Source organism: Emydura macquarii, unplaced genomic scaffold, assembly GCF_026122565.2.
Source record: "Emydura macquarii macquarii isolate MOO-44397 ecotype Brisbane River unplaced genomic scaffold, CSIRO-AGI_Emac_v2 contig_2676, whole genome shotgun sequence".
NCBI classification, from domain to species: domain Eukaryota; kingdom Metazoa; phylum Chordata; order Testudines; family Chelidae; genus Emydura; species Emydura macquarii.
This window is the reverse complement of record NW_027132813.1, coordinates 30,434,107-30,452,186: the sequence shown is the minus strand read 5'-3', so window position 1 is coordinate 30,452,186 and position 18,080 is coordinate 30,434,107. Positions and strand designations below refer to the sequence as shown.

Below are 18,080 nucleotides of genomic sequence, written 5' to 3'. Positions count from 1 at the left end.
TAAAAGTTTAGAGCTGACATTAGGCCACCACTACCCAGTTCCCAATCTAACACACACCACCACCTCTGTATCTTGTAGATTGATTGTGAAGGCTGGAAAAAAAATTACGTTTTGTATTGGAACTCTCGGATTGACAGAGGCAGGGTGAAAAAATGAAGAAAAGGAAATTCTCTAGGGAAACACACATACATGGTAGCTAGGAGATGTCATTCTTTCAACCCCAGGGCCAGATCATCAGCTGGTGTGAATCAGAATAGCTCTACTGACTTCAGTGCACCTAAGCCATTTTATATGAGCTCCTGATACATTCTTTAGAAGAGAGAAAGTAAGAGGACCAGGATATGAGAGCATACAAAATATTCTGAGCTCAAAAATGCCAAAATCTCATTGAAGTTCTCCAGTTTTTATTACATTGTTTAAAAATCCTGTTAGGATAAGTTTTCATTAAAAACTAAGTACTTTTTCTGGCTGTTTTCAGGCTGTGAAGTTGCAACTAAGAGTAGTTCATAAAGTTTGTCGGAATACAGACTAGAGGTGTGTTCTGAATCAGAAAACCTGATCTGAACAGTCTCAGACTATGGGGAAGTTCAGAAACAGGACCGACTCCAAACCATGTGCCTAAAACACATCTCCCTGATTTCAAAGTACTTTTCGAACATGAATCAGTTAAGCTTCGCTGCAGCTCTGTGAGATAGATGAGTATGACATGCACATTTTAATAATGGGACAACAGAAGCACAGAGAAGTTAAAGCCAATATTTTCAAATGTGAGTACCTAAAGTTAGGCATCTAAATTCCTATGGACTGATTTTCAGTTTCTGAGCACTCGAATTGTGAGATGGGGCAGAGAGGCCCCACACTAGCAGAGAAGGGGTTTAAGGAGAATCTATGGGCCCAGCCAGCTCCACCTTATTATATGTGCAGCCAGTGCTAAGCACGGAGGGAGGGGGAACGAAAGGAGAGAGTCTGGCTCACTTCAAGGCTGACTGACCAGGAAGGATGGAGCTCTGCCTCTCTCCTTGAAGTGCAAAGAGATGGGCCTGCTAGGCAGAGCAGCCACCTCAGGAGAAAGTTAGATCCCAAAGAGGAGTATCACGCAACTCACAGATTGTTTGGGAACCAAGCCTGAAGGAAAGGGCAGGAACGCACCCGTGGAAGACTGGAGGAAGGCTCACTACTGAGTTAAGTTTGCTTTCTGTTGTAGAACATTTTGGGGCTCAGCCCCTCAACCTAGCCCAGAAGGGGATACAGACAAAGGAACAATTAGCTGCTGGGCAGGAGCCCATCTTAATGGACACTGGAAATAGACACTTCTCCGCTGGGGAGACCTGCGGCCAAGTCGGAGTAGCCAGAAGATCTACTCAGGGTGCTGCTCCAGCTCTGACACTACAAACTCCCATTGCAGTAATGGAGTTGTAGGTGCTTAGGCCTTTGAGGACCTGGGCCTAACTCCCAATGAGGGTCTGGACCACAGTGCCTACATCAGGTGCCTACATATAGATGTATGCCTACATTTGGGTACCCAAATTTTTACTTGCCTAAAGTCAAAACTAGACTCTGTTCTCCACACTTGTGTGTGCTATTAAGCATGTACAAAAACTGCAAAACTTAGGAATGTTCTCCCAACATGTGAAGAGCTAACCTGAAATCTCTTGTATGTTCATGACTTAAAGTTAGATCCTGAGGGTACAGCGCACATACCCTGCTCAAATGTCTGGAAGGGAGTGGTAATTTATATAAATAATAATACACAGCTTCCTCAGTAAATCAGTAAATGAGAAAGTACTTTACAAAGGTCGGTATCATTATCCCCATTTTACAGTTGGGGAAACTGAGGCAGAGAGTGGTGACGTGACTTTCCCATGGTCACCCACAAGGCTAGTGGTTGAGCCAAAAATAGAACTTGGTCTCCACCGTTCCAGTCCCAGTCCTGTGCTCTATTCACTAGGCCCCACTGCCCCACTAAAGTACCTGGTCACAAACTCATCTGCTCCCCTTTTTAGTGAACATACCAGTAGAGTAAGCAAGCATGGAGCTACTTTAAATTAACCTGCTGTGGGTAGAATCTGTTATGATGTCCACATAACCTCTGCTCAGTGATCTCAAGTGTATTGCAGGGAGCTTTCATCAGCAATGGCAACTGAACTAGTATCTACTTAGATTGTAAGCACTTTGGATGAGGTATTGTCTTTTTTGTTCTGTTTATACACCACCTAACACAATGGGGGTCCTTGTTCATGGCTGGGGTTCCTACATGCTATCACATACATATAAATAACAAAAACAATATGACTTAATAAAGAAAAGAAGGAGTTATGAAACTTGGAGTAGGGATAGCAGTAGCAATAACAAGCAGAAAATCTGACAGAAGCAGAAACTGAGGGAGTCCAACACTGTTGAGTAGAATTGTGTGAATAACTGATTTTTCAGTTCACTGGCTGTAGTGAAAAAATTAAAAAATATTTTGTTTCAGGTAAATTTGAAGTGAGAATTTTTCAGGGAACAAGGTGTAAAAAATTCAGGATTAACAAAATGTTTTATTCAAAATGAAATTTTCAATGTTTCGATCTGGAGTTTTTTTATTTGATTTTTTTCATGTGTAATTGAATGAAATTTTGATACAAAAATAATTTTGAATAAAAAAATCAAAACTTATTTTAAAAAATCTTAAAGAAATGTTTAGATCTTTTTAGAATTTTTGTGGGGTTTTTTTCCCAACTGAAAATTTGGTGAATTCAACACAAATTCACAACTTGTTTTTGTTTACTTGAGTCTGCATTTTCAGTGGAAAAAAGTTTTGTCTGCAAGTTTTTGCCCAGTTGTACTATTGAAGTATACACCTCCAAATGTTGCTTCAGACATTGCAAAGTCAGAGTCCAGCTGGATATGCACTAGCACCATTCTGTGCTCTGTAACTCCTCTGGCTCTAGGCCATTGCTTTCCAAGATGGGAGAGTCTGGCTACACTGATACATTATGTGCAGTGAAGTAACATGGCCAGTTTTCAGCATGTCTTTGATGTGAATAAACATTTCTCCATATTGTTAGTGCACAATACAATAACAGCTGACATATGCTAACATTACACTACAGACAAGCTGAATAGTACTATTTCAACAACACCCCTCCTTAACACCTAAGCAATTATTTCAAAGAGGGAAGTGCATGTTGTTCCGACAGGTTAATGATCCCCGAGAGTTAATAATAAGTCGGTTAGTAATTAACTGGATTTTATTATAAGACAACAGAAATAATATAGAATTTTAACTATTTATACACATTTAAACAAACAATTAACTACAATACACAAGCTAATACGATGGAATGTTAACTGCAAGGCACAGACTAATTTTAAAGAGACAGTTAACTGCAAGTCACAGACTGGTACGAAGGAATGATACAGTCAGCTAGCTGAAGAACACGGACTGATAATTAACTCCTTACCACCCAGACGAAAAGGGGACACAGCATAATAAACGCAAAACTCGAACTCGGCCGGCTAACAAACAATTCGCGCTCGGGAGGGGGGGGGACATGGAAGCAAGAGAGTCCAGACCAGGTGATCAGGCTGGTGAATTGGGAAGCTCTCAGCCAGGGACTTGGGTAAGACCCCTTTTATGGGCTTCGTGCCAGCACCAGATTGGCCGGGGGATACTAGCAATAGGTTTCATTTCCTGGTTGCTGTTAAGTTTCGTTTCCCATGGTCAGTTAAGTTTCGTTTCCCATATATGACGTGGGAGCCGAAGGCACAGCCGATCACATAGGCATACCCTAATAAGGTCAGGTTGTGGGTTGACTGTTAGCACCAGATGGGTGGGGGCGAGGGGTGGTCATGGCAGAATTGGTGCAGCAACACATGTATACTACTGTAAGACATTTGTATCCATTAATAATATGGATATCACTTTCTTTTGTGGAAAACATAAACTAATACTTAATATTTAGTTGTCTCATAATGTATTAATAGATTTAATCAAGAGTTACATATTTGACAATATCACTATTTCCTCTGAGGATTTTAACAAGTAAATGCCAAAATAACTTCTCCTTGTTTTCTTCTTCATTGTTCAACTAATGCCTAGAGGTGTACAAAATATATGCAGAGAACAAATAAGCTAATAAATGCTCCCCATTTTTATGTTTAACTGTTCTAAAACAAACTAATTTTTTTTGTTCATTTTTCACAGTTGTTCACACAGTCAAACAATGGGATGCAGTGTGTGTGTGTGTGTGGAGTGTACAGGAAGCCTTCCCTCCTAACACAGCCTACATGTGGGTCAGGCAGAAATGCAGTCTCCACACTGAGGAGAGCACAGTTCTCACTCAGAAGGGAAGAGAACATCCTAGAGGAATGAGTGAGAAATGGGGAGGGTTTCATTCAAAAGTGTGAAGCTGAATTCAGTTTAAGTTGGATAAGTGAAACTTGATTCAACCCTGTGCACTGCTCTGTCCATGTGGCTGAGTTACTTACCCGCCATTTCCTGTTCCACTGATCTCCTGCTAATATCCCTCTGGTGAACACTGGCCCTCTAACTCCAGTTCATGGATCATGATTCAGGGAGGAGTCTGAGCCATAGAACAGGATCAACTTGCAGGCAGGGGAAAACTTTGGAAAGAAGAAAAAGCTGGAGAGAAGAAAACTTGATCATCACTGCCACAAAATATTGCCTGATACAGACTCATCACTCAAACCTATGCCACTATCATGAAGGAGACAAGTCACAGAGTGTGTAGACCCCACATTGATGAGGAAGGTGCCAGAAAGGCCCTGGGGGCAGAGCTAACCTCACCCCTCCGGACCGGTCAGTCATGTATGGTGGACAGCAGGCCTTTAAAAGGGAGGAAATGCAGTCATCTGTGGGGAAAGAAGCAAGCTCGCTGTAAGCAGGAAACTGCTGAAGAGACTCCTGGAGCTGCAGACAGAACTCCCAGCTGTTAGCCCTTCACCCTGACCCTATGGAGCATGCAGCAAACTCCCAGGGCAAGTCGGAAAGACTTAAGAAGACGTGCAAAGGGCAAGGGCCCCTTGCAAGTTGTAAGGAGCCAGGTCCTATGCTGAAGCACCCAAAGCGAACAACAGTCTGGTCAGATACTCCCACCATCTGGGCGAGAAACCTCAGGCAACTCTTTTACACCCCTCTCCCCTCCAGAATGTTTCCAGAATGTTAATTACTTCATAATTAATGACTTCAATGAGCACCAGAACCTGGTATCTGCTTGGGCAAGAAATACCACATTTCATTTACATCTGAGAAGGACAAGTAGGGAACCAAGAACAAACCAAGCATAAGACCTGTGATAAAACACCTTCCTTCCAAAAAACTCATCTCAATTATAGTCATGGAAGCAATCGTGTCAACCAGGGCAATCACTTGTGACTCTGGTTCCTTCATTTCCTAGATGATTTAAAAAAAATGTTAAAAGAGACCTGCCATCTCTGATTATCAAAAAGAAAGGGACTCCCTCAAGCTGCCATGGGTCAGATCCTCTCTAGTTCAGTCCCACTGAAGCCACAGCTGTCCTTACCAAAAATTGGACTCTTTCAAAATGGCTACCACCTCTCATTGTTTCCAATGAGATCAAAATCTAGCTGCCCTTACCTTAGATGGTGACCCTTGACAGCATAAGAAGCCACCATCTTTGTAGAGACAACAGATGGGAAAACAATGGAAAAAACCAAAAAAACAAACACAACCCACAAACATACATGTCTTTAAAAATCAGTTTAATTTAATTTGCAACCACAAACATAATATGCCCTAATCATAACTGGATGTTTATTACATGGTGTCACCACAAGGAAGAGTTAAGGTTGTTTGGGTGCCTTAACTGTGCATTTCCACACCTTAACATGTTTTGGTTTCTTAGAAGTATAACCTTAACTGTTAATTTCTTGGGTTTGCAATGCTTCATTTGGGAACAGTTATAATAACCCTCTAATGTTTTTAACCTTAACTCATACATTACTGGTAAGGTTGAGAGTATGTAATTTTTATCTGCATTCAAATACAGTCAAATCCCAAATCACTTGGATTATCTGATCACCTCGTTGGTGTAAAATAATGTCAGATCTCACAACATAATTCCTTCCAGTATCTGGGTCCTAATTTTTCTGAATTAATATTATTTATTGAACACTAACAATGTGTTCAGCGCTCAACGTACATACAGGACTATCTTGTTCCTGTACTAAGTCATAGACAAGGACTGTTCCTTCTAAGCAACCTTGCAGGCACAGACCATCCAAAACCAGTCTAGAAGGGGTAAGGACCATGTCCACACCCCATCCGCTAGACTGAAAGGACGTATGTTGCCTCATTCTAAGAATTCTCCATCATAAGAGATTCACATTCCTGAAGTCCCAAAGCTCCCACTTGCATGGTCCCTAACACAAGGCGGTGTTTAATTTACATCATCTGACCATAAGAAGACATGTTCCTGCCTCAAGGTGCTAGCAGGCTGGTACAGACCCAAACAAAATCAGAGCAGACATAATAAATTCAGTGTCTCCGAGACCATTTGAATAACCAAGATCTGATTGTGTCTTATATCATGAAATGCTATGGATTGCATTTATGGCTTTGCTATGTACATAGCAATGAGAGAAAGAAAAAGCGAGCACATGTCTTGAGTGCCGGGAGATATTGGATAAAAGTTACTATATTGAACCTAATTTTGAAAAGAGTTACATTAAAACATGCTTTTATTCTGTCATCCTAGAACAGCCTCTTTGATGTAACAAGATTAAACTGAAAAGTAAATAAGAGGACACATTTGGATTTAAGTGTGACTATTATACAGATTTTTGAACATATCTAATACAGGCAATTTACTATTTTTACTTCAAAGGCAGGATAAGCTACATTGAATTGTCTATGCATAAAAGTATATCCCTGACAGACAACGTATAAGACTGTATAATACAATTATGGTGTATTTGCTAGTAAAAATATACCCGTTCCCCTTTATCTAGTATTTAGCTTATAAAAGCGCTGTTCAGTGGCAGAGAATGTGAGCTAATGTGTTTGGTGCTGTTTCTTTAAAAAGGTCCCTTTTAAGCAACTTTAGAGAAACAGAGCTCTTGTCAGTGATATCATGTGGAAACACACTCCAAACTGTGTGCAATTTATGAAGTCTAAATATAAATAAACAGGATATTTCAAGTCTAGTTAGCAGTTAGCTGTTGTAAGATGCCTGCCTCAAGCTGATTGTCCCCTTTTCTGTTTGTTTGTTTTTTGTTTAAAATTGCATCACACCATCTGGAAGTCAAGGATGCTCCATTCATTCCTGTTACCAAATGCGTAGTATGAGGTAGGGGGACAACTTTTAAAAATGTGGCATTTTTCCTTCTTTTGATAAATTCTCCTTATTGAAAGATGACAGCTGTTATAAAACCTCATGTAACTCCATTGATGCCTTCTAAATTACATTCCAGTCTCACTGAGATGCATTGGGTCAGATCCTCAGCTAATATAAATCAACATGGCTCCTCTGACTTCAGCTTTTCTTTTGATTATAAAGATGAGTGAAGGGGTTCCATGGATGTTGCCTTCTACAGTTCCTGCTTTCAGTTCCTATAACTGAACGAAAGACATCCTCTTGTAACAATCAGGATTGTTCTATTAAGGACATGTAGTTTGGGACATTCTAGTATGGGTGCAAATCCTCTGTTGGTGCAGATATCTGCCACATCTTGGGCTAAAGCCTGAATGAAAGGGGTGAAGAAAATGGATGGAAGTTAGGAGTTGTCAGATCTGGCCCACCACTAGCTTCTTGATCAATTCAGGATGGCAATACTGTAGCAGAGGTGGAGGCATTGTCTTCAGGATTTAGCACTATATAGAGGCTTTGCTAGATCTACCAGCTCAATACGTTCACCAAAAGGAGCATAATCATGCCCAAAACAAGATTACTGGGGTTGGGATTGGCACGGTCAGCATAGCTTGTGCAATTAGTATCCTGAAGAAGGCTTTGGCTAATGAACTTGCTTCTGTTGTCATCTTGGAGGACAAGTTGCTAGGAGAAAGACTGGGTCTCCAGTAAGGCAGTCTCCTCTTTAGAATACCAAAGACTGTCTCTGTCAAACATTCCATGTTGGTTATCATTACTGCTAGTGCCCCCAGCAAGGAGGAGAGAGTTGAAGTCCTTAACTTGGTCCAGCGAACATTTTAAAATGTGTCGTTTTCACATTGTCAGACTGACTGCCCTGACTGCAAGCTGCTTGTTGTCTCAAATCCAGTGGATATTTTGATCTACATGGCCTGGAAGATGCATAGCTTTCCTAAACACCATATTGTTGATAGTGCTTCAATCTGGCCCTCTGCATATTTCTGTTGCCTCATGGGACAGAGACTTGGCATCCGTGGTCTGGGTGGGTCATCAGAGAGCAGGGAATTTCTAGTGTGCCTCTTTGGTGAGAGGCACAGGGGAGTGGGGCTCCCTGAAGGTGCTTCACCCTGACACAGGAGCTGATGTATTCGAGGAGCACTGGAAAGAAATCCATAAAAAAGTGGTGGACAGTGCCTATGAGGTTATCAAGCTGAAGGAATATGGCTCCAGCTAAAACTATTATGAAGACGATCACTTAGGAGTTGGGGGTTAGACATTAGATATCCAATAACATTTCACAACAATGGGCTTTGTGCTTTAGAGTTTGTGCTCAAACTATACTCAAATCATTAGCCCACACAGCTTCAGTAACAGACTGCTCCCACAGGTCACAGAGATGCAGCAGAGGCATGCCACAGCCATTACTGCAGTGCCACCATCACCCGACTCCCAACCCTCTACCCATGCACTACTTCCCATGTTTACGTTCTTCACACCCGATTCCTTCTTCTGCTGTGGATTTATATTCCAATGGGCCTGAACCACAAACCATGCAGCTGAGGACCTGACAGGTTTTGTCCTATAGTAATTTTTTTCCACAATGTTGTTGCTTATTGTGTAAGTCAAAGAGCTGCACTTGATGCATATTTCTGTGGCATTTTGGTATCCTCAGATCAAGATCAAGGGAAATATCATAAATAGAAGCACTCAGGTCTTTGAAATTCATAGGTTTCATGTTGTATGCAAGTATAACAAGACAGTGAATATACTCTGTTTTGAATCATTTATAACTCCATCAGCTAAATGTTAGCATATCAAATCTAATTTGTTCCTGTAGAGATTTCAAACAGTGAACTGGGTTCAATAACTATGTTGGAAAGAAATATCTCTAAATAATCCAGTTCATTTTATATGTATAATAAACTATGTAATTTGGAAAAAAAAATTCCAACATATGCCTTGAATCCAGGTATGATTTTTATATAATTAATAAATAAATAAAATGTAGTTACTCAACTGTCAGTAACTGGAAGAAAACGTTGGTCAAACTCTCACTGGAAACACCACCTAATTTAAAAAAAAGTGTTTTAAAGCTTTCTAGTACAAGGTCCCCAGTCTAAAACTCATTGAAATCAATGCAATTCTTTTCTTGGAAATCAATAGGATTTGGATTGGGCCTTGTGTAACAAGAATTGGTGTAAAAACAAGAGGGAAGTAGTGGCTTTACAAATGAAACAAACAAAAGAGCTAATTAAAGGGGACATAGGTGAAATAGGAGTGGTTCCAGCGATTCAGAATGATCACTTGTTCTAACTGTTCTACTTATTACTCTGAATACACTCACTCAAATGTTCTGCATGGTTATCAAACATATGTTTTGAATGTATTATATAGAGCAACTAAAAAAAATCCTGCTTCCTTTTCTATTCATGAAAAAGTGTCACTATTATATTATAGCACTGCCAAAAAAAAAAAAAAAAAAAAAAAAAAAAATCAAACGTCTATTCTAGTGAAGTGTAGTAAAATAAAATGCAATTATAAAAGACAGATAAACATGTTTCCTCATCCACCTGTCTAAAATATTTATTAATAAATAATTTCTATTTCATGCTTTCTTAAGCACCAATATGCTCAAATGCTATACACTACACAAAAATACAGGTAGTTCCTGTCTCAAAGAACATTTGTGAAAGACACCCAGAAGACAAGATAAATTGGAAAATGCAGAAGATTGTTTGTATTGGTTTTCATGTAAACCCCATTGAGATCAACAGAAAGCCTCCCATTGGCATCAGCGGGCTTTGGATCAAGCCGTTTATTTTAATAATTAATATAGCCCTGATCCGCAAAGGAACTTAGGCATTACATTGCTCAGTGTCACATCACCTACTCTTAGTGCCTTAGCACCCAATAGACTTCACAAAGCCTGAGGTAGGCACATAGGCCTTTATACAATGAATGGGGAGAGAGAGGCACATGAGAAAAAGATCTACAAAAGCCAGCACTCTAGGCAAGGAGCCACCTAAGACAGCCACTGGGCGATGCTGATGAAAGAGATGTGTCCTAAGCTCTGACCCTCAATGGTCAGGAGCAGCAGGAGATCTCCCTTATAACCTTTGGTCCAGTGCTCAGGGAATTCACCTGGCATGTGGGACACCCTGCTTCAGTTTTTCCTACTGCCTGATGAAAGCAAGGGATTTAAACAGGGGCCTCTCACTTCTTAGGTGAGTGTCCTAACTATCGAACATAGAATCATTTGCTCTCTTTTTCTTAGGCCAAATCAAGATTTAATTATTTAGTACAAAATGGAATGGCTTCAACAAGAGACTGAATAAGATGTATGTCAGAATACCCCATGTTGAGGACACTCCAACTGAGAAGTGGGAAACCCTATTCAAATTCCTTCCCCTCCTCTGGCAGAGGGAGGAATTGAACCAGGATTTCTCATGTTGTGGGCACGTGCCCAAATGACTGGGCTAACGGTTATAAGGGAGGCCTTCACCCTTTTGGGGCTGTTTTGTATGGAATTAAGCAGCCTCTGAGCACATCTACCACATTCGGCCCTGCAGACAAGATAAACGAAGGAATGCCTATCTCCACCTTGTTTGAGGATTGCATTGGAGCTTATGCATGAAATAGGCATCAGGATACTAGAGGGAGGCAGCATTGTGCATGCCAGACACAAAAATTTAGGCACCTCAGGAACTTTTACAGCAGAAATGTTGGTGCTGAGTGAGTTGAGGTGTCCACCAGATTTGTTGGCAGCTGAGCAGGATTTTGTGGATTTACCTAGGATTTAAGCACCTAAATTGCTTTGTGAATTTGTGTCTATGAGCCTTATGGTTTTTAAGAAGGCTCTCTCTTATTTCCCCTTTCTCAGGAGGTCCTTCTACAAGAAAAACCTGCTGCTGACTGATCAAGTAAATGACCACAAAAATACTCAGTGCACAAATATGGCATCCCCACTGTGGGGAAGCTGAAATAAACTATAAATCCTGGATGCCAGAATACTATAAGCCACTCATGCAAAAGAGAAGAACAAGCTTATGGACATAGTCAAACCCCTGACATACAATGGTAGTTTTATGTGAAGGATATGGACACAAAGCATGGGTAATAGTTGTAGGGAACAGACACCATAAAATATACAGTAATATATATACAAGCAGAGCAACATTCACAATTAAAAACATTTTTTAATTATCTTTTGCCTATTTAATGTCATCAGAGTATGCAATGTTCTCTAGTTAACATAGGAACTACTGTGAATACTCCAGAAAACAGGGTTTTGGGGTTTTTTTTTGCAAATGGTACGTGTAATGATTTTAATAGTGACTGCTAGAGCTGCTCAGCTTTTTTTTTTTTAATGGAAAAATGGCTTTTTGACTAAACCAATTTTCACGAAAAAGATTGTTTTTTCATTAAAACTTGTCAAGTTTTTGTTGAAATAATAAAACAAGTTTTTTTGATGGAAGTAGAAAACAAAATTGTCACAAATTTTCACAGAAAAAAAAAAAAATCCCCAGCTAGCTATAGTGACCACTCCATTGTCAGATTGCACTGTTTAAAATGAAATTGGAAATTTCTTCATTTTGAGTTGTTCCTTTTCTCTTAATTGTCACTCATGGAGGACCTCACAACTAATGCAGTAGATTACAAGTGATCATAAGATTTTTTTTTTAAAGTGGCAGACCATCAGATATTTATAAATTAATTTCTATTGCCAAAAAAAAATGAAGAACATTTTTAGGTAAAAATATTCCAAAGTGGCTTCTATCAGGTGTCAAATATGCTTGCCCAACTTCTGAAAAAATCAACATCTGTTAACAATCTTTTTTGCAACCCAAGTCTCAGTTTTTTGCAATGAAATTAGGTTCTGGAGTATACAAATACAGCTTGTGAGTACAAAAATCAAGTTTTGGTGCACCCACCCCCAAAATGCCCAAATGTGTAGTACAGTGTATATAAATCTATACAATTTGATCCTTTAACTTTAAGTGTGTATAAATGAAGTTGCTTCCTTGAAACTTTCCAGTTTATAATTTAAACCATGGAAAGCTTTAGCAGAATATAAAACCACTATAAGTTTCTCAGCAGAATAATAAAAACATTTCTTTAATATTTGTTTTCCTTGTATAATTTATGCCTCTCAAAACTAGAAATAGTGACAGGCAGTCAGTTAGCTATAGACTCAGTTATTGCTCAAGTTGTTTTTTTAAGCCTCAATAGCATTGAAATTCTTATCATGGCGCCATGTCTCTTTTTATAAGGAAATTTCTGGGTAGCATTGATTTAAAAAGAAAACTGAAGTTACTGACAAAGAAGCATATTAAGTTGGGAAATTAAATAGATTCTCAAAAAATAAAAGAATACACTACTTGTAGATCAGCAAGAAAACTCTTCTTAATTATTTCTCAAGAGAGGCTCACAAAATGGCTACAGTGGAATGTCAAGGTGGACTACTCATTCAAGTGGTTTTTTTTTTTTTTTATTACTATCTATGAATTATTCACAAATAAGGTCAGCCTCCCCAAATGCCTGGGAAAAATTAACAGTTAAAGTTTGTATAACTGATTGTGACAATTAGAACAATCTCCTGCATGATGCTTATTGAATTAATTTTAGTACTTTGGGATCCATTGTATTAAAAATGCAATTGTTTATGTGTTACTGTGGAATTGTGTGTAACTTCTCTTGGAGATGCTACTAATGTAAACTTTGGGAAATGTTAGGAACTTCAAAAGGCTTTTGGAAATATTATGAACTTTTAAAATTAAGTGGGGTTCCCAGGAAATCTTGAGGAGGAGTGGATATGCTAATATAATCCCTTTTGGTAGGCAAGACCTCAGCTATCTGAGGCTTCACCCCACAGAGGGGACTCATTGACTGGCTGATTATCCATTCATGGTCTTTTCAAAAACCTCAGATTGGATAAATCACACACACACACAGATTCATTGGAGTTCTCGTTCAGAGCAAAGGGTGCTATGCACTTGAAACCACAGGATAATCCCTGGGTAGAGTCTGAAGGACTGCTCACTTGAGAGAGCCCTTGTTGGAGTTGGGTGATTCCTGGTGATTGTATTAGCATGCGTGAAGGTTCTTTTATTGTTTTACCAAGTTTTCTCCATGTTGCTTTTATCTTAAGAATAAAATGTGCTTGCTTAGAAACAGCTGATTAAATGTAGAGTAGATTAGCTGTGGTAATTACACTGTTCTTAACCATCTTTGAAGAGAAGGGAGAAGAGGCCTGGTTAGGCAACCTGTCTTATGATGGGGATATCACAGAGTAGGCAGGAAACTGTTCCGCGTGGAAATACCCTGGTCAGAAGGGAGAGAGAGGTTGGGGAGTGGGAAGGCTAGAATAGCCTTGCTGGACCATAAAGTGGGAATACTGGTTCAATCACCCTGAACTCTGACACTGATATTATAAAAATTAATGTAACTATTATTAAGGTGACTGGATTGTCATTTTTTTAAAACAGGAAACATCTGTGGGAACATTATATAGGGTTCCGGAATCATCACATAATAAACAAAAGGTCCGTTTTTAATAGCGTATGCTGCTGTCTTTACCGTCAGCTTCTGATTCAATAGTGACAGATGCATATTTTTCAGAATGTAAGGTTTCTTTCCATTAATGTTGCTCTATTAATGAGTTTATTAGGAAACCGTGAACAAGTGTAGTTAATATTCACTCTGAGCAAAAGAACTGCTTTGAAAGATTGTATACTCATCTGACTTGGCTCTTCATTCCAAACATTGTTCATTATGCTGAACATTCATTCTCCCAGGCTGTTTGTTCCTGGTAAAAACAGAGCTAAGTCGACTTGATACAGCAATATGTCTTGAACAACAATTTTTAGTTATGAAAGAAACCAATAGTTTTGAACGATTACTTCAAAGGAGGACGTTTCAGGTGCCCAGTCAGAAGTTTCTGGAACAACACAATGGTATGTGAAAAATCAGTGCAAGTGTTCTTTACTATTAACTTTAAAAAACAAGTTTAAACTATCTGAAATTCTGAATAGTCTCAGAGTATTCTGTCCCAAATTTGGGTACTACAACTAATTATAAACTCAAATAACTAAGAGACCTGAATCACTGAATGATATCTGGGCAATGGGATAAGAAAATTAGAATCTTCCTCATGTCATGATTTAGAGTACATGAAAAGGATGATATAGCAGAATCAGTTACCAATGTGGAAGAAGACATTAACACAGGATCATTTCATGACATGAGATATTGTGATAAACTGGACGATTTTTGACACAAAAGAGAGATGCAGATTGTGTTTTTGACAGCTTTCATCTCCCATTTATATGTTCCCTACACCTCTTTAAAAAAAATCAGAATGCCAGAGAAAGTGTTTCCTCTTTGTCCCACAAACATGGAATTTCTAATAAAAATATCCTATTAAAAGGCCAAAAATATATAAGTTTTACTGCTAGGTGATTGCCACAGGAAGGGGGTTCATGTCTTAGCAGAACTCTAGCAGTTTATTACATGCTTTAACAGCTTATGAACTACACTAACTTGCAGTGGTGCTGGGGTTCTCAGGTTGCAATATGACGGTCTTAAAGGGCCACATCATTAAATCTACCCCTAAATACTTTACAACTTAACAGGGGCATATAAAAATAAACACTATAGAAGCACATGAAGGTCTTTTCCCACAGATGTTCTTCATACTGTAATCATGTTAAAAAAAGTTGTCAATTTTCTGGTGTTGAAGAGGACTTCTATGATATAGAAATATAGTCCTATTCGTTATCTTCCTTGATTCAACCTTTTCCTCTATAAAGAGCTTCCTTATTCTCCTTTCCAGTGTTTCTGAGTAACCCAGAATGGAAGGCAGGATGTTTCTCTATTACTGCTTCTGCCTTTTATTGTTATAGTCAATCTACCTCCAGAGTTCCTCCAATTGCTATTATAAATTTGCCTATATTTTCAAAGGATCTCGCACTTGCCTCCTGCGACCTTCCTACTTGAACATCTATTTTTTAATTTTTTTGTTGTTGTAAAAGTTTGTACTTGTGCCTTCTTGAATTCTTTTTCAAGCATTCTCTCCTCAGTTCTGATTCTGCTTTGACAATGTCTTCTACCTTCTCTTCTTTAGCAACCAATTTCTTTCATAGCATCACTTCTGTGTATTCTTCTTTCAGATGTGTGCATACTCCTGATAATTCTGCTGGTATAAGCTTACAATCTCTCTTTTTCTCTAATAGTTCTGCTTTCAGGACAATGCATTCTGACAGTTGATAAGCTATCCTCTAGCTACATTCAGCTTCCTTTGAGTCATTATCATCGGTTCCCACTACATGAACAACTTAGAGTTCTTATACTTCCATCTTCCCACCTACATCCATCTGCCATGTCCAGAGCGAGTGGCTTTCACATTTATTGATGCGGGCTTGAAGTCTCACTTAGAAGAATGGGTATTATGCCACTGAGTGTTTTTTTTTCCATGGCAAATTTATGACTAGACAAAAATTTCTTCCAAAACTTTTTTGGATGAAAAATGCACCTTGGGGTCAACCAAATCATTTTGCAAGTTGTAGCCTATAGAACTAGCCTGCTTGCTTGCATTATTATTAGAGATATTTTTCATATATATTTTGATATGATTGTGTGATTAAATAATAAAATTATATATTTTATTCAGCTGTAATGCAAAGTGCCTTCCAGGCCACATCCTGGATGTCAGCTACCTTTAGCGTATATATAAATTCAAACTTTGGCTTAGATAAGTGTTAATGTATGACAGGATAAGACATATATGGTCATAACCTTTACCCTAGATAAGTCAAGAGACGTTAAAAAGGGGAAGGGGCTGTCACAGGTTACGCCCAAGAAACTTTACAAGAACACCACAGAACCCACAATAAGCTAGAAATAACAAAGGGGAGGTAAAAGACCACCTGGAAAAGGATGTGGATACGTCAATAATACGTACAAACCTAGCAGCCAATAGAATGTGTACCCCAAAAGTTTGGAGGTGGAAAGGCCAAGTATGGGCCTGGAAGGAGGACCCATATTCTTGGGGGCATAAGAAAGATCAAATCCAGCTCATCGGGACAGTCGACTATCAGTTAACACTAAATAAAACTTCAAGCAGAGGTAAGATTCATTCTTTTATTTTATATTCTTAAAGTTGTCATGTTGTAATGTTAGTCTTACCTTATAGCTCTCAACTCCAACTTGAGAAATTAGACATCTCTTTCAACCAAGTCCAGGAAGGGCGTGAGTATACTAGTTTAAAGCATATCATAGATATATATATATCAAATAAGTCTTTAAATTTAAGATTGTATTAATCCATTATCCATTTGATTATTCATTTTATTTTCTCTGTATCAGTCATTTGTTTATTATTTTATGTTATCCTAATAAATTTATAAAATTATACAAATATTGGTTATTACTAGAATTTTTCTTGTGTTGCATCCGGGGTCCTTATAAAACTCACCTGAAGCCTGATTAAGGATACGAACCTCATGATCCTTTAATCAGATTAATTGGCAAACCTATTACCCTATTCAATAAATTAATAACCATAAAATCAGGCTACAAAGTTTTCGTTGAATTTGCCTAATTGTTGCGGTAAAAAAACAAAAAGTCAAAGGAGAGACTCTTGCAAAAAAAATCAGCATATTTGAAAATGTTGAAACAAAGTTTTGTTTAGAAATTTAGTTACATTTTATTTAAAAGTTTAAAAAAAAGCTTGAAAAAGTTTTTTCACACTGACTTTGTTTCATTGAACACCAAACAATTTGTTTTTGACTTCTCAGTTCACCCAAACGTTGCGTTTTCCCCCCAATTTTTCAGTATAGTCAGAGAACTGAAAAAAAAAATCAGTTGTTCACCAAGCTATATTTATGATATTTCTTTCCAAAAGCTAGGCAAACAGAGTATCTTTTGTATGTTAGTATGACTAACGAAACCTCTGCATGTGTTCTTACCTCTTATGGCTTTGCTTGCTTGAACTTCAGGACTGCATGCCTTTAATACAAACACAGGATATGTACTGTTTTTTGTACTCTGAGCTGTGTTGATCACCTGTTACATGAGGAGAGATCAAAGACCCAAACTGTATAAAGAAGTAACACACAGGTTCATGGATATGCTTGTTCTGAGTTAAGATGGTTATGAACTTGTAACCACAAAAATACCCCTTGGAGAGAGCCCTTGTTGGAGTTAAGGTGATCTGTGGTAAGCATATTAGCACGTGTAGGTTATTTTATTGTTTTCTCTGTAATGCTTTAACCCAAAGAATAAATGTGCTTGCTTAGAAAGAACTGCGTGGTAATGTACCTATGAGCAATTAGGCTATTTAGGCTTCCTCTGAGGAAGGAAGGCAAAGCATGCCTCTTTAGGCATCTGACTTGTTGGGGAATTCACAATATAGTCAGTGAACTTTGCAGCCTGGAAATTCCCCAGTCAAGAGAGAGAGAGACGCAGGTCTCTGCCCAAGAGAGATGATGGCTGGGGAGCCAGAAGCTTAAGAGTCCCCCTGCTTGCTGGACCACAGAGGGGGAACACAGGTGCATTTGCCCTGAACTGAGACAGGCACTCATTTGGGATGATCTGAATAACTCAATAAACAGCTGTGCTGATTGTGAGGTAAACATACAGATAGCACAAAATAGACAGATAAGATTATAGTAAAATATACTTTTCCAGTAACCATTAGTTGAGGGAAGCATATACTTAGGTTTATGAGTACTTTCATCCCTTATGCAGTAAACC

General features: G+C 38.7%; 1 long non-coding RNA gene and 1 pseudogene across 1 annotated transcript; one reads left to right on the top strand and one right to left on the bottom strand.

Annotated features, from left to right (window-relative positions):
• The window catches only part of LOC137164233 (L-lactate dehydrogenase A chain-like), a 43,349-nt pseudogene extending 34,787 nt beyond the window's left edge, over positions 1-8,562 (top strand).
• A 5,316-nt stretch (positions 8,563-13,878) lies between these two features.
• On the bottom strand, positions 13,879-17,383 carry LOC137164108 (uncharacterized). The gene is made up of 3 exons (XR_010922944.1): positions 17,294-17,383; positions 16,512-16,583; positions 13,879-14,265 (listed from the first exon to the last, which is right to left on the bottom strand). It is a non-coding gene; the product is annotated as an uncharacterized lncRNA (long non-coding RNA).
• Between the last annotated feature and the right edge of the window lie 697 nt (positions 17,384-18,080).